Here is a 26,229-nt window from a genome sequence, read left to right on the forward strand (position 1 = left end):
TTTCTCCTTCAAAATGAATATTTATGCTAAAAAGGAAAAGAATCTCAAGCTGCAATAAAAGAAGTAACATCTTTCAGCATATAAATCTTTCTGTTATTTTTTTTTTCAGCACAGCTTGGTAAGGAAGAAATCGTGCTCTTTTGCATAGCATTTTGTTGAAATAATTTCACTTGATGTAATGAATATAAATTACTCTCACTTTACTTAAACTAACTTTCTGACTAATTCTTATTCCGTGAGTATAATGAGATCATTTTGCTTTTTGTAATTAATGGAAATGAAAATTATTAATTAGAAAGTTCTGTTTAAGAATTTATTGGGTGATTTAAATACATGAAAGTAATTAAATTGAGCTAGTTGTTGGGAAAAATGATTGAACTTTATGGTTTTAATTAATTGGAGATTGTCGTTTTAAATGGATCGTAGTATCCGGCACATTACGTAGAAATGGTCGACTTGACTCTGACTTGAAGCCGGATTTCATCGAATCTGGTCTGAGATCAGAGTCACACTAACCTCGTGCAGAATGTTCGACAACTTTTACACTGTGTGCCTTTCGGGTAATATGAGGAGCTAGGGGGGAGGACGGGATGGTTGGATTGACTTGGATCATAAAATGGAATACGAAACCTTCTAAACTTTATGGTTAATTTTCGATACCGAGAAGGTATACCGAGTGCTCATACATAATATCCAAGAAGGTCTACTGAGTGCAGCCAATTAATGAATTAATGTTACAATAATTTTCATGATTATGTCAAAACAATGTTTTTTTCACATCGACGTGACAACAAACAACAAGAAAAGAACAGAAAGTCCGCTTCAGATACAATTATCGTAGGTTAAAGTCTGAACGAAAATATAAACAGCCTCAAGGATTCACATTAAGATGGCCATAAATATGCCACAATCATCCATATTTATGTCTTAACTGAATACTAATAAAGCTTGACATGGAGCAGTAGAAAGTGCTTGATATAATCTACTTAAAGGATATATTAAAAGAGTCAAGCTAGATGAAATTGAATAGCTTGTTGTTCGAAAAATATTTTGCAGTTCTTCGGAACATTTCAGACTTCTTTGTTCTCGTCAGCAACAAAATCAACAATGTCGTTGTCTTAACTGACAATGTATTGAACTGTCTTTGTCAATTTTATGCGTGATTATCATCGAGATATAAAATATGTAAACAGCAATATCAACATTGGTCTTGAATTTTAATCAGTGTTTGTACTCATCATTATTATGCCATAAAGAAGCTTATTTGTTGTCTGTAAGAATGACAGAAAATTATCATTATTTGCACATTATGAATAATATTCTGTAAAGGATCTTAGGATTTAATATAAATTTAAACATGGAAAAGTATAGGCAGGAATGTCAGTTAATTGATGCACCAAAATGAAATTTATCATTTCCATTCCTTTTATGTTAATTACGAACTTGTTCCTTATGAATAGAAATGTTTGTATTTCGTACCAAAAGGCACATTATATAAAGCTGACCCAGACTACATCAAAGCAATGAGAAGCCAATTCTCAAAAATAAAATCCAAATTAATTGGCAGATTCATTAACTGAAAATTCTAAAGGAAATTCCATCAGAACATGAAACTTCAGCCTCGTTGTGATATTTATAAACTTTGTTGCTGATTAATTCAACATAAAATATTGAGTTGAATTTATTGATTACCAATCGCTTCCATGTACACGAGCATAACATTCGCATATTCATCACATTTATATGCCATACATACGTTCTTGTTGATCTTCTTCTTTATCCTCCTGTTTCATCAAATCACTTTCTGAAATTAATTCAGCAGCTTTTTGGTTATGATGTGATTGTACAAACGGGGAGTAAAGAATGTTCAGAAATATTCACATTTACCATTTCATTTATGAACAGCAGCAAGGAAGAAGAAATCTCTTTTTTCGTCAGTCATTCATTTCACTCGTCTTTTTATTCGAAATTTGATTCCTCAATTTATTCCTAATGGATTTACATTTGTTTCAAGAATGAGGAGCTTCTTCTTTTTGCACATTTTATTCTCTTCACGCTGCTTTATTTCGCTCATGTGTGATATTTTTTCACTTCTTCTTGTTTTCTTGGATATAAATAAAATGTTTTTTTTTCTTGGCATCTATGGTAAAATTGCTCAGTTTGTCAGACTGAAGATGACACTTAATGATTTGGTGAGTTACATTATGGTATAATTTCAAGTTTCGTATCATGTAAAGTTATGCAAAGCCTAATAATCTCATTCTCGTCTCTTGAATCATTTTACATCCTAGACGTCAAGAGAGAATGACTCCTTAATAGACATTAATACTTGTTCGTTCATTTTATTACCAAAATGGCTTTTACATGATGATGTGAGAATTTTCATCATGTAATATCAGCATATATTATTGATGACATAAATTCTGAATAAAAGCTGAAGCACATCAATTTGTAAATGATCGAATTTTATCAAAAATATAAAAATTGCAGCTATTCTTAAAGAAAGAGAATTAAGGAGGTAAAATTCAGTATGGGAATAATAAATTAATAATAAATTTGACATTCTAAGAATCATCCTTAAAGCTTCTTTTAAATGCAGTCTTTTAGTATGACTTTGTAGGTGGCAAAGGATCACGAGGGCGGCTAAACAATTCATGGAAGGAAGCTATTGACTGAGGCAGTATTGCATTTGGTGGTATCCAGCACCCCATTCCAAAAGGTTCATCTAACTATTTGCATATAAAGTGAATTTAAGCCACATTTGAGTCAACTTGATCGTATTCAACATTTTTATAGCAACAGTCGGTAATGCAGAACAAGACTTAGCGCCGTGAGTGATTCTCTTTTTGAATTCCCTCATTTCACTCTCATTCGTCTTGTCTTTCTTAAGTCTGTTGCGCAATTCTCTCTTCAACTCATTAACTCACATTGACTTTAACAAAAATTCCCTCACCTCAGTTCAGGTTTTAACTTTGAATTAACTTGACGTGTTTTTTTGTACCCAAAAGCCGACTTTTCATTCAGAAGTAAATAAATAACAAAAAAATACAGAGTATCGTGTAATTTGTGTACATTTTTTTCCTACCTGTTGTGTATAGATTTCGTACCTCATGAGGTTATACTCTTAAAAGGTTGTAAGTGTTTTATGGATTATAAATGAAATCATACTTAAGCTGAAGAGTGAAGTTCTTCATAAAAATAAATTGAAACAGCAAAAAAATTATAATAATAAGAAAGCAAAAATATGAGAAATATGAAATAAATAAAAAGAGTGATTGAATGTGAAATGAAATAAAAGAAGTAAAAAATGCAAATGATCAGTTAACTTTAAAAAAGTGTTGATTATGGAAGAATTGTGTTTAAAATTTGTTTAAAAAAGTGTTAACAATAAAAAAAGAAATATTGCAATAAATGCAACTTTATGAAATCTTTTGTGTGATTGACACATATTTGCATATAATATAAAATACAGTGTGTTATTGCTTTTTGTGTATGCATTTTTATTTTATTGAACACGATATTAAATATTGGAATTACACCCCATAAATCAGCGATTCACAATGTGAGTAGTGTTATTTATTCCATCTATACTTAAAATGTATTAAAAATTTCACCTGCTTTGCTCAACGCCGCAATTAAAATACAAAATAAAGGCCACGAGTATGTGGCTTGGAAACAAATTATCCTAGCTCTAATTCCTGAGATAATTATGGAAATTAAATTATTTTTTGAAATTAAGGACAAATGTTGAATGGGTCAAATTGATGGATTGATCCTCAAGACCCCCCTGAATGCACCCCTGTATTGATATAATCCGCAAAAATATTTCTTCAGCATTTTATAAAAACTCAATTAGTTCAATGCATGCCTTTGCATGTTTAAATCTATATAAACATTTCATTCATTCATTCACAAGATGCACTCATCTCATTAATGACATTGTAGCACATAAAGAAGTGAGATTGCAAAAAGAAGAAAAAGGAAAAACTTTGTTAATGAATGTCGATGTTAAGTCTAAATGAAGTGCAATTTGTGCAAAAAAAAAATGATTTTTTATATATCCAGTCAGGAAGTTTTAAAGAGCGTAAATCGCTTCTCAATTAAATTATGATTACCATTGGAGATGATGGAAAATGCTATTTGCTCATAATTATGGCGATCATTGAGAAAATTATTATACTTTTATACTTTTTTTCCTGTAAGAAATTATTGACATTTTTACAACTGGAGAGAATATTGTGGAATTATCGGCATTTAATATTTCCATGACACTTTCTTTTACATACATCAATCATCATTATTGTCATTATCATAAAAAGGAGTGAGACGAGTTGCCCTATAAAATTATTTTGTCATCAAAATTGTAATTCTTCTTTATGATCCACACACTTCTACTCATTATGATAATAATATAAATTTGCTTATTAATTCATAAGGTATTGAGCCCTTGTAGGGATGGTATGTGGAGTCCTTTTGAGGATGTTTGGAGGAGTCCTTGTAGGGATGGTTTGGAAAACCTTTGTGGGGATGGTTTGAGGACAATAGAACCTTCTGGAAGCCATATAGTAACCACTTGAACACCATATAACAGCCACTTGACTGCCATAAGGAACAAGTTGGATGTAATAAATCAAAATTATTTCAAAACTTCTTTCAGTGCAAATTTTTGTCAATTTTTATCTCATAATTTTTAATGCTATTTTGCACATAAAACCTCAAAAAATTCACAACCATTACATAAAATGATTAAAACGCTTCTTCATCATCATTGAATAATTCAACATCCAAATCCGAAATTCATCTCCTTTCACAACTAATTTATTAGATTGCTAGTTATGACTTGATGAAAAATTCCATATAAATGGATAAAATCTCTAAAAAGATGATTAAATTAGTTAATCTTGAACAATATGGAACGATTTAATTTCTCAATAATGTTCATTTTTACTAATTTGGCACTAACTGCGTTGGCGCAAAGTCAAATAATTTTTTCGATGGAATTTTTGTTTTGGTCAACGCACAAAATATTTCCGGATGATGCCGAAACAGATATATCTCTATTAACAATTTTGTTTATTAGCTAATAATTTACTAGATATCAATAAATCTGACGAAATTCCCACAAAAGTTCTCATTCTCATTCCCTTCACATACGCTCCATCCATTCATTCATTCATCATAAATATTTAATTTAACAAACATGTAGTGCTCATCAGTAGCATGTGAAAATAAGAAGAAAAAGGCGCAAAAATAATGTCAAGGCTTCACGATTATGATTCTGTTCACCGCATGTTATGTGTTAAGTATGTAGCATTTAAAGAGACAAGTGCAAGAGCCTGTTTTGTGAGAATCGACAAACGATTAAGGTTCACCGATTTATGTGTGTCTTTTTTCTCTCATTTCATGTCCATTCACTTTTATTTTCGATAATAAAAATTGAATGTTGTATGTTAACTACTTATGCTTCCTTAGTGGATGCTTCATGAGTAAATATATATAAAGTTCTGGGAAGGATGCGTATTTATTTACTTTGCAGGCTGTACAGATCAATTATGATCCCCGGATTTCCCCTGAGACTGAACCTATCGTTCCTTCAGATGTCCTATCACTGGCTTACTTCACAATACTTACTCATATAGTCAGCCAAAGTATGTCACTTACTAAATGAACTCCTTAAGTATTTAAAATGTCGACTAAGCATATGAGAAAACCTAAAGAACGTAGCAGCACTTGACTCAATTTTAATATAATTAAATTTTATGATAATGTCAAGTCTCTATAATGATAAACATCATCATCATTATCAAGATTATTATGATTATTGTATCTTTATTTGCTTTTGACATTCCACATGTAAGAACTTGAAAATCTAGCTCTTGAGTATGTTGGTAAAGGAATGAACAAATAACATATTTATACGCATGCCATGTTCATTAACATAATGATGAAACATTCAGCTGTATTTTAACATTGGAAGTCACTTGAAATTCTTTCATCAATTAACATTAACGAAAATGTGTGAGAAGTAAATAATGCACTCGAAAAACTGGCGCATAGGTCCTCATTCGGTCGTGTATTTGCTTTACGCATTTCACTATGCACACAATTAACATCTTAATAACATTCACCACTTTCGACGACATGACTTTTAATGATAATTCTATGATAATCGAGCATTTTATGTCTTATACATAATAATTTTTTTTGGTCGTGCATAAAGACCTTATATAATTTTAATGTCATGACTCATGATGTGGTTATTATATCTATTGATGGTTGACATTACCTTTTAATTTGAAACTTGAGAGCATTTTTTGGAGTGATGTTTAAAAAATTTGCATAATGTGCATGAAATTTGAGGTTATGTGTCCATATTATTGTGCTTTATTGGTAATTTTGAACGGAATTTTTGGGGTGTGATGGTAATTTTTTTAACTTATTAAGTCCAAATTCGCCATGTGTCAATCAAAATTCGCTTGGCAATGGAATTGACTGCTCAATATACAGTTCTCCTTCTGAAATGATGGACGAATCATAAAATTTTGGTCATCATCATATCAGATTTTATTATGTATATCAATGCAGTAGATTAACACCAGCAACTGTATCGATTATGCAAAACACCGCATGAAATAACCTACAGATTATGACTTTCTGCAAAGACGAGGATTAATTTTAATCATATATTAAACTTACTGTCAGATGCAATCTCTCTTATTATGTGAAAATTTTAATACAAAATCCATTTAATGAATTGAAAATCAAAAGTGTCAGCTTAATATCACAGGTCAGAGTTCCTCATTAAATTAGACGCTGATATGTGTGTATTAACCTTTTTTTTCATGGACAAATGTCCATCTTTATCTCAACAACAAGAAAAAAATCAGAAGTCATCATTCAATTTCACTCGTTACGATCCCCAAAGTCTCTCGTACCTTATTTATTCATTTGAGAAATAAAAATGTAAATAAGAAGGTGATTGTGAACGAAAATAAAAGACAGCATAACATGGACCATCACACAACGGAGAAAGTTTTTTTTTGGAACTTTTTCTTCTTCGTATTCCAAAAAAGAAAGAAAGACTATTTTAGCTTATAAATTAAATTTTACATAATGGTCTGTAATGTAAGCGAAAAAAAAGCTAAATTATCATATTAAGCATAAATCTTTAGATTGCCATTGTTTTCAATGACTTGGACCTCAGTGGAAATTAAAAGCAACGTCAAATGAAAGTCTAATAAAGACACATTAATGAACGTACATTAATAGAAATGAATTAGAAGAGCAAAAACACAAGAAATAAGGTGAGAAATGAAGAAATTACGAAATTTATTCAAATAATATTGATTTAGCACACCATCAATTTTATTTTTTCAAGATTTGCATCTCAAATTTATATTTTTTGTGCTAGAAATAAAAGAGTCTTGAACTTTTGGCAATTAAGGTTACTCTTTTCATTAAAGTTGTATTATGAAATATTGCTTAAAATATAAAACAATGTGCAGTTTCATCAGATGAGTTAGGTATGAGCAGGTCATAACCGCTATAGTTATTAAATTAGATACAAAGTCCTTGATGGAAGATTATTTGTTAAGATTTTGAATTTAATGGAATTTTGCAGATGCAAAATAAGTGATAATTAATGGGTTGTCATGGAGTCATGGGTGTCATGGGAGTATCAAGGGATGCCATGAGGAGTCCTGCTAAAAAACAAACAAATTTGACCATTTTCGGCGATTTTATACCGAATTCGGCCAGTTTAAAGCAGATTCAATAAGCCTTAAACTGCGTTGAGCAGTAAAATTAAAAAATTCATAAATTTTGCATCCAAATCCCCCATAAAAATCAGACAAAACCATCATAAAGCAAATTATCACTACCTGTTTAAAAATTCAACATCCAAAAATGATTTCTTCAGTCAAAGACCTCAAAAATGATGAAATAATGAGGGGAAAGGTTGAAGAGCTTCAAACCATAAATTTGATTCTTCAATTCAAATGTTCCGTTTTTTTTGCTTCTTTTGCATTGAATAATTCATTACTATTCATCGTTCTTAATTATTACATCACTTGCTGTTGAGGTAATTTCGGAAATATTTGTGTAAAAAATTACTATACACAAAAAAAGAACATAAAACAAATGTTGGAAAGTTCTATCGATTAAATAATCGCAAGCTGTTGTTCAAAGAAATGTTTTTGTACTTCCTTTCATGGATAGAAGGCCAAATGAGGAAATGATTGCGAAGAATTTTTCTAACGTTTAACTTAATTATTTTACGTTAAAATAAATTACGGCTAATAACGCATACAATTCCTCATCATAAATACCTGGGATTCATTTACTCAAGCTTGATGATTTAATTTGCATTAGGAAAGCTTGCTGAAAAATCTTGACGTTAATTGTTTCTTGATGCTTGAAAGAGTTAGGTGATTTGTTTGAATTGCTTTGAATTAATCTTGTTGAGATGTTGAGTAGTTTTTGTGGAAGTATAGGAGTTTGACCTATTTTTAGGGGGTACTCGGAATTAATCAAGGCATGAGTATAATTATAAATTTTAATTATGATAGAAATATGTGCATTGTATTAGTTCGGCAGAAGTTCTTCCAGAACTATATCCATTTCATAGTATTGTGAACTTGCTGAGTTTTTGGCTAAAACATAAGGCTGTTACCGAAGCAGAGCTCGAAGTCGACTTGGGTCTCGAATTTTGTATAAAAAAGCCGACTTCGAGTTCTGAACTGAAGCTTTTAACCTAAATATTTCCAAAAATTGAATAAAATATTGATCCCTTGAACTTCATCAACATTATTTATCGACATAATTCCCAATAATTTTTATTTCCAAAATTAAATCCAACAACAAACAAATTCTTCACATATGTATATACAGATATGGAATAAACAACAAAATGCCGCAATATCAGAGTAAATTTTCATACAATTTAAATTGTAAAATATGTTTCGAAGATGATTATGAATAACGAATCAAGAATTATTGTGTGTGATATACCATATTTGTGTTTCTGATGCTATTATTATATGCACAACACCATCATAATAATATGCATTTCATCAATAAATTTAAATTCTCTGTTTTTTTTTTTGTTGTATACATATTAATATCTGTGTGATCATAAATTTGTCCATATAAATAAACTTATTCATATTCGAATATGATTTTATATCCGAAATACATTAAAATGGAATGCCTTTTTTTTTTATTTAGTTTCTTTTGGGTATAAATACATAAATTGTGAAGTTGGATGGGTATGGATGGAAGTTAATTTTTAAAGCGCTTTTAAAGGCAGCATTCAACATTCATCGAGTAAATTTGCCTTCTTGAACAGCAGATTACGCATCACAACCTCAAAAACCAACACCTCTTAACCCAATACTAAGAATGACTTCAAAAACAAATAAATTAACCTCAAAAATAGCACAAAAAATATGATAAAAATCCATTTTAAATCGGGATACAATCAGATTTCTCAGAAAAATTCAGCTGTGTCATTTGATACTCAAAATTAGGTCAATTCATTATTTTATACGAATTTGGTCAATAATCATCCACAAAACAGCTTGACCGACAAAAAAATTCATCCACATATGCTTATATGAAAAAAGGCTTCAATGAAATAAATGAATGAATGAATAAGAGAATTGATAACATAATGTGACAAATAAATACAAATTATGAGTCTTTTTATTTCTTTCTGGTAAATATCCAAAAAGAATCTGATTCACATTATAATGTGAGAAAAAGAAAGAAAAGAAGAACAAAAAAATATTTAAAACCGGTTCCATTGAGTGAGTCAAAAAGTGTATTAAATTTTGAAATTTCTTGAATGATTCTCTTATTTTTATCTACTTAAATTCTTATAAGAAGGGATTAAATTCATTCTTTTATTGGCGGTCACTGTGTGTATGATCATTTATAATACAAAGCATCCAAGCGAGGTGACTACATCATGCTAAGCGATTGACTTTCAAGTCATAATAATCATCTCGATGTGTTGATTGTAGGAAATAGCAGACATTCCAATAAGGTATTAAGTTTGGATAGATTTGGAATTTTTGAAGTTGTTTGTTGCCATGCAGACCTTGAGTTCTATTGAAAATTAGCTAGGTTTCATTCAAAACTGCAAGTCTGCAGCAGTGGAAGAACTATAAGGTACAGACCAAAAGTGCAAACCTGCAAGTTCTTGGTCGAACCATAAATTTATGTAAGCTTCATATTCTAGTCAATTTCTAACTATTTACAACAAAACAACTCAATAAAATTTTCCATCCTGCAATCTCAATATCCCTAACATGAGCTTACAAACAGCAAAAATCATGAACGCGCCATAAAAAATTATTCAATTGCCTGCACGATTCCTTCGTCTACAATCTTATTTTTTGTATATATAGCTTCCATGAAAACATGCCGATTAGCATAGAAATTGATTATTAATTGGTCTATAGCTAAACACAACATCGTTTCAGTAAATAGGGGAAGGCAGGCACAGCCAAAATTGACTTAACAATCAAGAATAATTTATTAAAAATAAAGAACCCGAAAAATAAAAACGAGAGCAGATTTGTTGAATTTGATAATGACGTTCAGGGCGCTAAAGAATAAAAAAAAGCACAGCACGAACGGCTACTGCAGAAGAGAGGATGAAGAATGAAGGCAAAAAATCAGTCTTCATTTGAGAGGAAAAAAGGAAAAATAAATGCTATAATCGAAACAGATGTTTTTGCTGTTTATAACTTGATTGCAGTTCTTCTTTTTACTCCTCGTTTGCTGTTAAGCTACTGCTGTTCTTAGCTGCCGAGATTCATTTTTTATTTTTGAAAAAATTTTCTTAATACATCCAGATTTTGTTTTTGCGATTTAATTATAGATGTTAAAGAAATTACAGATTGCATGATGTACAGTTGAGTGCATTTGAAAATTATTTTGTTCTTCATATTCAGAGAGTTGTGCTTGAGTGATGTCTATAGCCAAATTTGAATTTTCTAATGTCCTTACATCGACTTTAATTGAAAATTTTGTGCATATAACAAGTAATTTAGCCTCTAAAATCCTTATATTCCACCATTCTCAATACTAAGATGATATGCATGATAAACATCACTTCCGAACAACTTTACCCTGTATATTTATATTCAGTTCAATGTTAAACTAATCATCATCGTTTTGTTGTATATACATTCATTCAGTCTGTGTATAATCTACTTGGGATTTGACTTTACTTACTTTACTTTACTAACCTTTTCTTTCTTTTACTTTTCAAAATAAAATTAATGCAAAGAAGAACAGGTGCAAGCGAAAATGTTGAATAAATACGTTATAACGTTATCAACAACAGCACCAATAATAGCTACGAAAGTTGGTGTATGCAGTTAAATTAAATTGTTATTACTACTGGATGTAACCATTTTTTTACTTCATTATTTGGCCATTGGAAGGGGTTTTGTGGATTTGTTGCTTTATCTTGATTTAAGAGATTGCAAGATTCTCTCTAAACCTACATTGCATCTTAGATTCCAAAAACTCTCAATTAGAAAATAATATCTATTAATACCTGTAGCTTTCCAAGGGCTTAACTTAATTACCATCATTGGCATTTCATCAAAATCTCCCAGAGCTCTTGCTCATTAATATAATTACAACTGAAATAGAAACTCGATTAATTTTCCCAAAAAAAAAAATCTCATCGGATATAGAAAAAAGTCTTTAAATTTAATTAAGTTTGACGTGTAAAAGTTAACAGCTACTTAAAATAGCTCATGTTAATTTTTTTAGCTTATTTAAAATACACTTCCGAATAAATTAAGCTACATTACATAATTTTATTACCAAAAGCTTCTTATGTGTATCACATACCGACATAAATATGAACATAATTACCCAGTGGAATACATTTAGCAGGTTTTTCCTGATTTTTGTATTTTTAGACATATGACTTCCGAAAGATTGGATTATGCAAAAATATAAATCATAAAATAATCCGTCTGTAAAGCCCCTAAATGACATCAAAGACCCCCGTACACGAAATATAAAAAAATGATCAATCTTAATTTAATTTTCACTTTACCGTAACCTGATCTCTTTCATGCAACAACGACGAAATCCTTTAATCAATGTTGAATACGAAGAAAATCAATTTTTAAAAACGATAAGCATATCCTGCATTGAAAGCAGCAGCAACATTGAGTGAGAAAAAGAAGAAAAATAAATTAAAATGAATATAAATGATTTAAAATCCATGCCGACAGAAAAGCATGCCGAAAAAAAAATGAAATTATTATGTCAGATATAACGTAATTATTTAGCGAAGTGAAAAAATATGTGTGTGTATGTGATAATTTTATTCTGGTGAATTTTAGATTGATGAAAATGGGTTGATGTGGGTGTTGTGTCTGTCAGTCAGTCTGCTAGAAAGATTAATCTTTGCGGAATTAGAGAACGACTTATTTGAGATCTGCTTTTGAGTTTTTATAGATTGTTTGTTGGATGACTCTATAAGTAATTAATGGTGTTTTGTAGGAGGGTTACGGGACTTTAGTTTTATTGATTTTGAATATTAAGAAGAGAAAGAATGAATAATAGGATGATGTGGATTGAGTGTGAAAGCAAATTATACTTAAAGTAGCACACAATTGTCACTAACCCGAGCAACTCCGCCATTGAACTTCTAAGACCCTGGTTGACCCACAGAGCCTTCTTCATTTGTGTCGCTTGAGAAAAATTCAGAAGCTACACAAAATTATGAGATTTCCAACCGGAAATCATAAAAAATATCATGGTGCGTTATATCTACTAACAATTCCAAAAGCACCCCAACAACCCCATATTCAATTAATCCCATAATCATACATTTTCCCTGGATCATAAAAATCGCTCAAACTCATGTTGATTGCCTTTTGAATGGCTTTTTATGGGGTTAATACGTTAACATAGACATACATATACATGGTGATTTATGGAATCGGAACCCAAGCGTAAAGACGCATGCAAAAAAAAATCAGCCAAAATCGAGGAATAAAAAAGAATAAAAGATAAAAATATGAGCATGCGATACGAAAGAATTGAGTAAGTGAGAAGCAAAAAAGAACGGAAATTGCCAAACATATAAGATCAAATTTCGTGACGTAAAGTTTCTTTGCTTCAAAGTCTTCTTTTTCCTTCCTTTCACTCCTCTCCTATAATAGCTGATGCTTTTGACGAGACGATGATATAATTTATGAAAAATTTTCAACATCGACGTCTCTTTTATATTCATCATTTTTGTCTCCTTTTATGTAGCATGCGAATGATATCTTGACTTATGATTCTTGCTGATTTCAAATTTCCTCAAGCATAAAGCATTCTTTTTGTGCTTCTTTTTCTTTCCCCACTTTTATCTTCTTTTCATTTTCAGTGTCACCTTATGACTTTGAAACTTTTATAAGCACAGCAACAAAAAAAAGAGTCACTGAGTCGTTGACAGGAGCTACATACACAATCAAAAGAATCGAAAGCGTAGACAATTAAATTCAATTAATTTAATTAGTTTAAAGCCCCACAAAAAATAAGAGATTATTAAGTAATTTAATTATTTTCGCGTGAATTACTTTTGCAATTGCATCAGCATTAACTGACATGAAATATTTTAATGTATTTGCTGTTTAATATCAATTATCGGATATTTTTATGCTGTGCTCTTGAAATCGTTCCAAGTAGAGCGACTCAGGTAAATAATTACCAACATTAAATGAAGTAAACACCAAAATATTTCACTTTTTTGGCTTTGTTTCAAAAGACAAGACATGATTGAAAGTAGTGTGAATGGTATGGCAAGTGAATGTAGGAATTTTGAGGGTTTGTGCATTTTTGGAGGCTTAGACTAGATGTGCTGTCAAGTATTCTAAACTTAGTTGATTGTTGGTGATGTATGCCTATTATAGAAGGCTTTACAAGCAGTCTATCTCTAGATCTGCAGTTATCAACCTCAGATCTAAATCTGTCTTGCAACTACACATGCTTACGTCACTCAATTGTGGTAGCATAGTTACTAAATCTAAATCTAAAAACATCCAGGAACTCAGCAGTATTTAATTTCATATGAAGCAATTTTTCTTTACGGTTGAAAATATTTTCCAGCAAGGCATTTCATTCATGTCCATTGTTCTGTTGTAACTCAACTATTATAAAATATTTTTCCTTCATATACCAGCACACATTCCATTCATTAACTCTGGTTTACGGAGCATATTAAGATGGATTGAATATCTTACAAATAGAAATAATGAAATGGAGATGCCTTTTTTTTTGCTGGTGCTGATGAAAAATTATTTTAATTAACGTAAACACAACGATTTCATTTTTTAAAAAGTACTGCAAGCATGGAGCTACTCTTTTTTAAACGGCAAACAAAACAAAGCAAAACTTGCTTGAAATATTATTCAGTTAAGTTTTATGAGCCGAAAAAAAAAATAGTTTTTTTTTTGTTGTATCTAGTTGTTTTTGTTTCTTATACAGACATAAGAGATGCTTACATGATAACCTACTAAATGGAACTACATAATAAGTTTGAAATGTTATCGTGATGTAAAGAAAATGAATTTAAGCAACGCATATTTTGGTTGATTATCTTTGGTGAAGTTTGGTGATTTGCTGGCTTAGTTGAAGGATGGAATTTGTAAACTGGATCGGTGAATAATGACGAAGCATTTTATGGAGAGCTTAAAATAATTCGATTATTTTTAGACAATTTTTTTGAAGCTAGTAAATTGTTACAATTTAAGAATTAAATCTTAAAGGATTGCTCGGTTGACACACCCTGACTGGACAACGACTTAAAGCTGCATACCAACCACATTTATCATATTTGCTTGTGAATCTTGCATAAAAACTTCAACTTCTAATCCTTTTTGTCTTCCAAGTCAGAACTCTTTATAATTCCAATCATGTCCGAATGAAGCTACAATATTGAATCTCTAAAGCTATGGAATTAGACAAAACTTCCAAGATTAAATGTTTTTTGATCCATTCCAATCCAATTGCAATGCACATTTTTTCTTCAAATTCTCCTTCAACCTCAAAAAATATCTCGAATACCAATGACTCAATAAAAAATCAGACAATGTGCTTCCATTACGTGCATTCACCTCTGCTCCAAGATTTCTACTTTAAATATTTTTTTTTTCTTTACAATCATTTAATCACATATACACACTCATTCACGTGCAAGTGGGAGATGTGGAAGGTATTAGTTCAAAAAAAATATTTTTCTTTTTGCTCCAAGCACTTTCTTTAGTGTTATGGAATTAATCCTATAAAATTTCATACATTTGTATTCAAATGAATCATCACAGAAAAAAAGCCTCTCACTAATTCATTACTAATGCTTGTAAACGATTAAAATTTTCTGGTGTTAATCCCACGACACTTTATATGAAACATAATTTTTGTCGCTTTATATTATGACTATAGAGGTGAAGAATGTGGCTGGAGAAATAGAAAAATAAAATCCCTTTAATACGATTATAACATAATTGAGACATCACTCGGTTTCGTAATAGCTGATACGCCGACACAAATACACAAAGTGGCTGATATGAGCAGGGTTGATAGGTGAGATGCAATTAAATCAAACCTGGAAGTTGACTTGAATTTTCGAGCCGACTCTCTTAAGAAGAACTTTAAGTATAAGTCTTATTTATAGTCTAAACAGACATTTAAATAGTGGATGTCGAGGCACTTTCAATTGTAGCTAACTTCATCCAAAGCAATGTGTATTTAGCATAGAATAAGAACCAATAAAAATTCAAATCTTCATTGCTAGACTTTATTAACAACATTTCAGTCATTTCCTATTCCCAGCCGTCTAGACAGCACCTCTGATACTAAAAATAACAATAAAATGACACAAGAAGAAAAGTAGAATCAAATCTAAATGCTATATAAAGAAGTGGAAGAGAAATTGTCAATAGATAGCAGGAATGAGAAATTATTCATATGTGTACGAAGTGACGTAGCGATGTAGAAACTGAAAATACAACTTTATGCAAATTTCGTATTGTTTTAAGTTTTCTTCTGCCACTTCTTGATAATTCTGTTATTTTTTGTCTTGTATTTATGGATTTTATCAAAAATTGTTTAAAATAAGTATTAATATTGAGCTGTAAAACAACAGAATTTATATCACGTGAGAGTTTTGTGACATGATGCAAATGAGATTAAAATGAAATGATTTTCAGTATATTCAAGACACAAGAAGTATAAAGAACTTTAAAATATGTACCTGGATTTTTAAAAAGTTCAGAACTCGTTCACAGCACCTCCATGCATTACTACAATTCTAATGAATTCATCATTAAATTTGTTATGTTTAACATATCCATTACACAGTATCAATTATGCAAAATGTCGAGCACATGATTGAAAATAGAAGTCTTAAAATAAGCACATAATACCCTCAAAATTACACAAATTTGATATTTTTAAATATGGTAATAAACAACAACATGTCTGCAATATTAAAAATTTCTACGAATTCCACGAATTTAAATGCAAAATAATTTCAATGCATAGATTCTATTAATAAATTTCCATCAATTTTGCGAAATTTCAATTATTTAAAAATAATAAATGATCAGCTATTGTATCCAATTTTACGTCGGCTTTGTTACAAATATCGATTAAATTTCATTCAATAGAGAAATTCCATTGCAAATTACTTAACATTTGGTGCAGCTCTCATTGATCATTGCCCTCTGTTAAATGCCAACCGACATTTCACAACGCGATGACTTTAATGCACAAATAATTTTTCAAACAATCAGATTTACTGCAAATTATTAAGCCTGTCAAGACTTACGGCCAGGCCATGCCAGGTTAATTACAGAATAATATCCGTTCTATTTTTTGTCACCTTCAATAAATTAACACATTAATCACCTTCGTGTTCTAGTCAACTTTAAGTGACTTTCGGCCGTTCACTTTTGAAGTTTCAAAAATGCCTCCGAGCAGGTTAACAGGTGTAGATTAATTTTAATGAAAAGTAGATCAATGAGTTTTTGAGATCAAGTGTTGAAATCTAGTTAGGTCTATATAGTGATTATCTGACCTGTGAAAATTGTTTATTCAAGCTTGAATAACTCTTTGTGTTTATAGTTTTGAGGCAATTCCTTTGTTCTTTTGATTCGCTTCTTCATTTATTTCCTTCTTGAGTAGTTTTTTAAAAATCAGGGCTTAATACAATTGACGACGGTCAAGTCTCAGTAATGGTCATCAAAACATTAATTGAGTGATCATCAAGCAACTGATAAGCTTCTGATCTGCTGATGAAATTAGGAAATTAGAACCTAAACTCTACTCCTGAAATCATTCTTGCTTACCTCATCATCCAATTAACTTACAATTCTGATCCAATTAGTCTCTCATTTCTCTCAAATTCACTCATTCCGTATGACTTTACTGCAGTTGAAAGCCACACAGAGAAATAGTTCTATCTGAAAATTTTTGCCGCATTCAACAAAAGCGTCATGTTTTTTTAACATTCACACTTCCTTCTCGTCAAGATCACTCGAAGAAATTCTAACGGATGAGCACTGTAGCGAGAATAAAATTTGTGTAGTGCTGTGTTGATTTGCCACACAGAATATGGAGAGACTAGAGAGGCAGAAATAAGAATTTATTCACTAGCAAGAAACACAACGAGAGAGTTGGTAAATTAAATTCGTTTCCTCTGTATGTACATTCACTCGATTCTTTAACCACAAAAATACTTGCTTTTAGTTCTTTGTTTTGAGCAAATTTTCTTCAATTGAAAGGTGGTTAGTTTTGCAGTTTATTTGTCTGTTTGTTTAAAGGAATGAGCTCTTGTTGAATGGATGAGATTAAGGTACTTTGGGTGACTTGTTGGATTATTTGAGCAAGCGTTCGATAGATTTTTCTATATTATGTTCTTGAGATGGATATTATTGGATATTTGTTGGACATGATGATGATTTGAACAAGCTACATGATTTGGTATCAGGGAGTAAGTCATTTGGTGCAGAATTTGTGAATTCGTTTGAAATTAATTGTTCTTTTCTTTCTTTCTGTAGTAGATTTAATACTGAGTTGAACATAGACTAGATATGTACTTTAAATTTAGACTAAATCATTCGAAATTAAGGATAAGAGTTATTATCAGCCTAAACAGCTTAGGATCCCATCCTTGAGTTTATATAACACAACACTTGTTGTGCTGAACATTCACCTCATTCACCTATGCTGCCTAAAAAAGCACTTCCACATCTAAATTCCCACAAAGGCGCTTAACTCCCAAATCACATAACCAAACTTCTTTGATTCACAACACTTTTTTGCCTTGTTTTCTCCAGAAAGAAGAAGCACCAACCGGAAAACGGAAAATTATGAAATTGTTCTTTTCTTTCTTTCTGTAGCTTTATATATTTTTATTTCGGTATGCTTGTTTAGAATTTTTCTCACATGACTGAACATGATGTTTATTATTGTATGTATACATATTTGTTTCGTTTTCTTTGTTGCTGCTGATGTTGCCATTATTGTTGGTGTTATTTCACTCTCTCGACATAATACAAAAGAGACTTGATGAGAAGCTTAAAAGATAAAGCAACGGAGTGGGCGAAAACTGAGGAAAAAATTTAAAAAACATCAAGTGGTCGTATAAAAATCACTTCCAACAAAAATATTTATTTTGAAGTGAGGAAAGCGATAACTCTTGCTACATCCATACCTAGACATTTGTACATAAAACCGACACATCATTTATGTACAAGCCCCACACAGACGCGTTAAAATAACTTGTTGTGCTGTTTAACAAACAGTTGTTGTCGAGATTAGATGACATTTTTCCTTAACAATTCATTCACGAAAGTGAATTTAATAATTGTGGGAAGTAAGTGTCATGTTAGTGAATATTCATCATTATTGTCCGCTTCTTCATGTCTAAAATGATGTCGTTTGTCTTTGACGCCTATAAATTTCATAAAATAAATTTATTCAGTGATAATTTTTCAATCTCAATAATTACTAATCACATCTTTGCACGCTATACGACTTAATAATGGTTGCTGAAGACCAAACAAGAATGAATGTGAATCTGATTATGCATGAATATTGATATGGGTAGCCTCAAATGAGAAAATTTATACCTATATAATATAAAATTCATTGGCATACGCGTGCGAAGTAAGAAAGCCGCAAGAATTGTAAATAAAAAAAACTTAATTTTGAGGTATTAAATCACAGCAGCATGCGGCTTTCATACTATCTATACTATATGTAAATGTGGAGTCTTTCCCGATCTTTCTCTCTATGTATACACTTGCGGTGAAGGTTGTAAATTAGTTTGCATCGAATAACGTTAGTTTATTTTGGTATTTGGGGTGTCTGGAATTGTTAGGGAGTTGTCATGGTGTTAAGTCATGCCATAGACCTCCGAAAGAAACCCCCTCCCCCTGACTACATCTTCAGATCGATTGGGTCAGTTAAGATAGTCAAATCTACCTGACCCTATTTTAATATTTAATGTTACATTATATCCGAACTGATCCTTATTGAATTCGTATGCATAAATGATTTTGACCAATTTGAAACCTTTCATTTGCATTCATTTACCAATCTACAGCCAATTCTAATTATTGTTTCAGAATCAGCAGTACCAAACTAACCAAACTCAATTCCCAATCCACACAAACCAGCTTGAAATATTTGATCGTATCAAACGGTGCAAAAAATATATAAATATGCGTACATGATATCTAACACTAATCAGTATGACGTCGTTTCGTTGTTATTTACGATATTTCTCCTTCACTCCCTTTCTCTTCATAAAATTTCATACTTTATGTGTTCCTATTTTTATTTCTTCATTAACAAGCATCCTCATCATCACTGCTGATGGGTTTTTGAAGATAGATATTTTATGAGAATTGACAAATATGAGAGAAATGCCGCATTTTCATGGAGATGTAGGACTCAATTTGCAAATGAAAAGTTTTTCGGGTGGTAATAAAAAGTACAAATGGTCGTAAAAAATTTAAAATTTTGACTGTAATGGCTTAATTTAATATTAGTGATGAATAAATTAGTTGAATGTATGGGAATATCTGAAAAAATGGAAATTTTGTGACATCAGCATAGAGCTTTTATGGTTTAAGCATCTTAAACCTTAACTATGCTTCACATACTGTCAAAACTAGAACTATACAAAAATTAATTAAATTTCTAATCCAACCCAATGTCCTCAATTCATTCCAACATGCCCAGGAATGCCTTTTAAGTCAAACAGTCATAAAGTAATAAACCCGACAGCTTTAACTAAGTCCGTAATAACAAACAGACAATCAAATCAGACTTCATACTATTTGAATATCAAGCTATGATTCCATAAAGGTTAAAAAATATAAAAATAATGAGCGAGAAATTCTTAAAACTTAATTGGAATGAATAAAGTCACTGATGTGGTTTTGCATGTACAAAAATAAATAAACGCCTTGATTCCATAGAGACAAATGTTAATTGAAAAAATAAACTTTTTTCTCCTGCTTAGCTCGCTGCTCATTTTAGATGCAAAGACAACATCTAAGTGCGCATATTTCATAAGCATGTGTAAATTCTATTCAATGTAAATTACATGTACGCCTTAAAATTAGGTTAATTTTGTGCCTTGTATTGGAGACGTAAGTGAGCTTAAGTCGGTGGTTGTTCTGTTGTGATGTCCTCCTATTTTGAACCGCCCCTCCTCAGTGCCCTGTCCCTTATTCCTCACAACTCTCAGATACCCTCTCACTCTACAAAACCTTCAAACCTCATTGACGATCGACCGCTTTATAATACAACAGTGTCTACATTACTAGAACAGAAAATGGCATGAAATTTATAGCAATTTTACACAGAAACAGATCTTTCAAGATTAAAACAAAACAATAAATCTGTGAATAGTTTTGAAAACCGCAAGGCATCAAGTAGCAACAGTGCTGTCAATATTACCATGACGGTATCAGCCTAATGACTCTTTCCAATACAGCATGCACACTGTGTGTGCTTTTTAATAAAATTACTCGCCATCACTTGATTGTTTTATACAACTCACTATGTGGTAAATTACGGAATTGATCGCTAGAGAAGAATAGAAAATTTTGTGCTTGCCTTTTATTGCGATGCAGGCGTAGAAATTTTGAATCTGTTGTGCGGTAATTAGCATTAAAAATTTCCAGATTTTGATTTGTGGATGATTTGCTTTCAGATGCTATGAGAATCGGGATTGTTCCATTATTTGATGCAATCAAGGGCTGGCAATAGAGTCTGTTTGGGCTGCTAAGGTCTGCTAGGGCTGCTAAGGTCTGATGAGTCTGTAAAGACTGCAAAATAAATAAATAACTGAATGATGACTTAATTCATTACAAGATGCTGATTCCTTCAAATTGCTCAACAAACTCTTAAGCCTCTTCAATTCTAAACCAACAAGACTGCGCCTCAGTAGTAACCTCATCAGCATATCTAATCCAATTTTCCATACTTTTAATCAAACCTTCCATAATATTCCATGCCAATGTTTTATCCTCAGTCTATTTTTCACCATAACAAACTATTTTATGCCATTCACAGCTCTTATCGCCAACGGGAATTGTTACTGATTTGAATGCTAATGATTTTGATTTAAACGTGCACACTTCAATGCTCACAATACCAGCAAGTCGCCACGATATAAAAGCATAAATGTAGAGACAGTAAGAGAATTAACATTTTCGCCTTTCATTTCCGATTTCCTTTCTGATTTTCTGACTTTAATTTTATTTATACGCTTACAACAAATATTGTGCTAGTCAGTTCGGCTGTTATTTTGTGGGCTTCCGGAAATTGGTCTGATGAAAAAAACATGCTACGTGTAAATGTTAATGGCATTTTTATTCAACTTAATTGTTTGACTATTTGTTATTTTCTTCTATTCCAAAATGTGACAAATTTCTTCATTTTATTCTGATTTTTGTCTGTGCTTGGATTTATATAAATTATTGGCATGCTCAAGGGGTCTGCAAATGATTTGATTTAAAGTAAGATATTTTGATAATTTCTGGTCGTAATTATGATAATTGTAGAGTTAACCCGAGCGGTACGCATTGGCGTTTTGTCATTACAATAATGCTGAATCTTAGTAAGGGCACTAGGACAAAGTACCTTCTGTCCATAACAGCCTAGTTCAATTTCATTGAGCAACATCGTAGCCAATTAAAAGTCCCCGTAAACTATAAATTTAAAACTTATTGCTAAACTATCTTACCATCCATTTCCTTCCGTTAATTCAATTACAAATTCCACTTATCTATAAACAAATCTCAATATAAAATCTCACACACAATAAAATACCATCGCACACCCTGATCAATAGATATAAAATGTAATAAAAAAATCTACGTTAAATCCGCCGTAAATGGAAGTAACAGAGAAATGAAATGAATTGAAAAGAATGGAAATGATGAAGAAGAAGGAAGAAAGATAAATAAACAAAGAAGAAAGAAGAGAGGAACTGAATGAGTCATAGCTCGAAATTACCACGTATAAAATAAAAAAGAACCAAAATTTTTACAAATTTTAATTTTACCATTTTTTTGAAATGCATTGTGGCTTCGGTGAGTCACCAAACCAAGCGTGATATACGTACGTAAAATACAGGTATAGTGCGTTGTGGTTGAACTGATTATCAACAGGTGAATATCGTGGAAATAACTTAGCATTATAGCGTGACGGATATAAGTATACACAGAAAAAATGTGTAATAATAAAGATATGCATTTTATGCTTCTCATTAGCATCTTTAACATTCATTTCCCCCTCACGGACTTGACATTGTCGTTACACGAAATAAGCTAAAATAATAATGATAATTTTTTGTCGTTGGATTTTTTTGTTCCTCTTGTTCCTTCTTCTTCTAGTTTAACGGATATTTTTTTAGTATTTTTAAAGCGTTCCTTCATGATGGGTTTAAAATAAAAGTTATTCTTCTGCTGCTGCTTCTTGTTTTTTTCGGTGGCAACATCATTGACTATAAAAACTTTGTCTCTGGAACAGCAGGTTGGGATAGTTTGGGGCAGTGAGAGAAGATTTTGTAGATTGTAAATGCTGTCACTTACAGAAGCGCATTTAAGGATGCAGAATAGATTTTTCATGGCACATTGAGTAGAAATTACCGAGAATTAACTCCAAGTCAGCGTGACTCTGTCCTCAGTTCAGTGTGACTCTAGCCCCAAATCAGTGTGACTCCGCCCTCAGATCAGCATGATTCTGGCTCAGGATAAATTCAATGAAATCCTGCGTTTGCAGGTCTATTTTAAAGCTAGTTGATTCGGACAAAAAATATCATAAATGCATCCTTAACATTTCATTGTGTTCCAAACAGACATTTTATTATCCACATCAACTCAATCACACTGCAAATCAGTTCCCATGCAACATCGCTTACACAAAAAAAAGACATTGTGAACTTTTGCACCAAATAAAATTTTGTTTTATTACAAAGTTTAACCATTGCAATCATTGCTCCATGATCCTAACATAAAAAACAGCAACATACATAGCACATATTCGATAATGATAGAGCTTAAAGTTCATAAAACTTTAATGTTTTGATGCCACAGTATGTGCACATGACATTAGTGTGAATTTGTAGAATACTAAATGAAAAGTTTTGTTGAGACAAGATTGTAAGGTGATTTTGGATTAACTTCTTTTCTTCTCATTGCACAATATGTTGGTAAATGGATAGAGCACAAAAACGTTTGCAGACGTGAGAAATTGTTTTTTTTTCTCTCTCGAGATTATTTTCGTGATTGAATGAAATTTACTTGAATTGATTCAAATTAGAAGCTTATTAAAATTGTTTTTAGTGACCTAAAAATTGATTAGTTTTAAAAGGTGACCAAAAGTGAATGTTGAGGTTTATGTAATGGGGTCGTTTGTAATGATGTCTGAATTAAGTGCTAATCTTCTAAATATGGTTTAATGATGCCAAAGGTGTTAGCAATGATCCCTTTGAAGCTGCTAAGCACGTAAAGGAACATTGTTTGCAAGACTTAATATCTTGATGTATTAGTATACAATGACTTAGTGGACATCATTCAAAAATGACCCCAAACTACCGTAAAATATTTTTGTGTCGTGCGTGGAATTGAGGAAGTCGATATTGACAAGATTTCGACATTTCTCAATAATATTTTTTAGGTTGACACGTTTATTTTGGGTCAAATTGTTCATCGAAGTGTTAAAACTTTAGAAATTCAGTTTGTAGCTACTAAATCTATCAAATATACCTCAACATTCCATACTTGCGAAATCATTAAAATTCATAATCGCAATTTCAAATTTCCTCTTCAAAATGACAAACTGCCACTGAGCTAGCATATCAAACATTTCAAGACAATTTTCCTACATCCATTTGATTCCAATGACTTTGCTTTTAACTAACAAATCATTATGTCAATTATGTATAGTTACAGTTAAATTTTAAATTACGATGAAAATTACTACGACAAAAAATTTCATCTTTCACTGCGAATACTTGGTTGAAACTGCTTACTAATTGACATTGATGCGATTTTCGTGCTTTTTACAAAAATTTTTAATCTATATTGAAAAACGAAGGTAAAGTTCATCAAAAATGTATAACGTGTTCAGAATTTTGCTTTAAGTTTATATTAAGGGGGACCTTGGATATGGTGAATTTGAGGCTGATTTAAGTCGATTTCAATTTTGTCATGATGCATTGTGCATTAAAGAAAATAGTGCAAACCCTACTATTATTGCATCAAAAATCACACCAACTTGATTTCTGCATCAAACATTCCACAAACTTGACATAAACCCAAAAATCAAAATCTCCAGTCACCTCATGCACAGCCCCCCTTTATGATGTACATGTAAAAATCCACATTGTGGCAAGTAGTCAGTACAGAGAGAGAATGTCAACCATAATTTAACTTCTTTGTTTCATTCACTCGTGTGCAAACACACTGCCTGTGGTGTGTCTCTTTATATATGTATTTCAAGTACTTCAACTGTACAACATGAGAGTCGAGTTGAGTTGAGTTGTTATTTTTTGAAGTGTGTAATTTTTCATTTTCAAGATGACGAGGATGGTGAGTAAGAGAAGTTGAAGAAAGAAGGAAAATGAGTCAAAAGTGAGGAAAAGAAAAGGAAATCCATTGTCATTTTCTACAATTTTTGCAATTTTGTAAGATTGAAGCACGTTTTCTAGAGCGACGAGAAAATAAATTATTATGAAACATTCATTTCGCTCTGTCATTCCTTGTGGACATTGTACCACCATCTATCGTGATCAAATTCTTCTTCTTCAGTAACATAGCTTAATTGCATTTTGAAGTTTTTAGTTACAGTAGACATGAAGAGAATGGAAAAAAATTGATAGTTAGATACTGTATTACAATATAAATCGATTTATCGTGAAATTTATCGTTGTCAGTTAATCAAAAATTCTGGACAGCGTGACGAGAAATAAATTTGAATGATTTTCATGTTCTGGACGCATTTTCTTGAGTAGTTTGTGTTCTGATTTGGTCAATTTTGAATGTAATGTTATAAGAGGCCATTTGCTCAATTGATCTTTAAGGTATTTGATTTCCCTATTCTTGTAGTCTTATTAAGAGTATAACATGCCTTGACTGGTTCCTACACTTAATTCTGAAGAGAAAGTTCACCAATAATACCAAATTCAATCGACATCAATTAATTAATTTTTAGAAAGGTTGAAAATTATTTCAAATTTTTGCATTAAACTCAATCTCTCAAAATTCCTGCAGCTACCAATCAAATATTTATTTTCAGTCACTCGAAAATTCACAAACTTCTTCATTTCTTCCTTCCAAAAAATATACGAAAATTCACTCAATACAAAATGCAAATCACAAGAATTATTTTCACTCAAAAAGATTTTTTCACATTGACAAATAGTCTGTGGCAAGTATGATGATGAATAATAATGACTTACAATTCGCCAGAAGGTTCTTTGGATTGTGTTTAAATATAGCTTGTACATTATATTTAGAAATCTCATTCTGATGTGACAAAAAATAAATATTTGATTGTTATTTCTTGTATATTACCGTAAACTGGCATTTTCTGGCTGAGTTCTGTTTTGTTCTCGGATGTATTGGGTCGTTTACTTATGGTGTCTATGGTTTGAATAGGGATAAATTGAGGAAGAATCCAAGC

General features: G+C 31.4%; 1 protein-coding gene across 2 annotated transcripts in view; it reads left to right on the top strand.

Annotated features, from left to right (window-relative positions):
* Nucleotides 1-3,332: 3,332 nt before the first annotated feature.
* The window catches only part of LOC139093333 (interaptin-like), a 63,975-nt gene continuing 41,078 nt past the window's right edge, over nucleotides 3,333-26,229 (top strand). For both annotated transcript variants that reach the window (XM_070644016.1, XM_070644017.1), the window contains exon 1: nucleotides 3,333-3,562. The gene's annotated coding sequence lies outside the window, so the exon portion shown is untranslated. The remainder of the gene's footprint in view (nucleotides 3,563-26,229) is intronic.

Source organism: Chironomus tepperi, unplaced genomic scaffold, assembly GCF_022539635.2.
Source record: "Chironomus tepperi strain 1889 unplaced genomic scaffold, CSIRO-AGI_Ctep_v1 contig_335, whole genome shotgun sequence".
Taxonomy (NCBI): Eukaryota; Metazoa; Arthropoda; class Insecta; order Diptera; family Chironomidae; genus Chironomus; species Chironomus tepperi.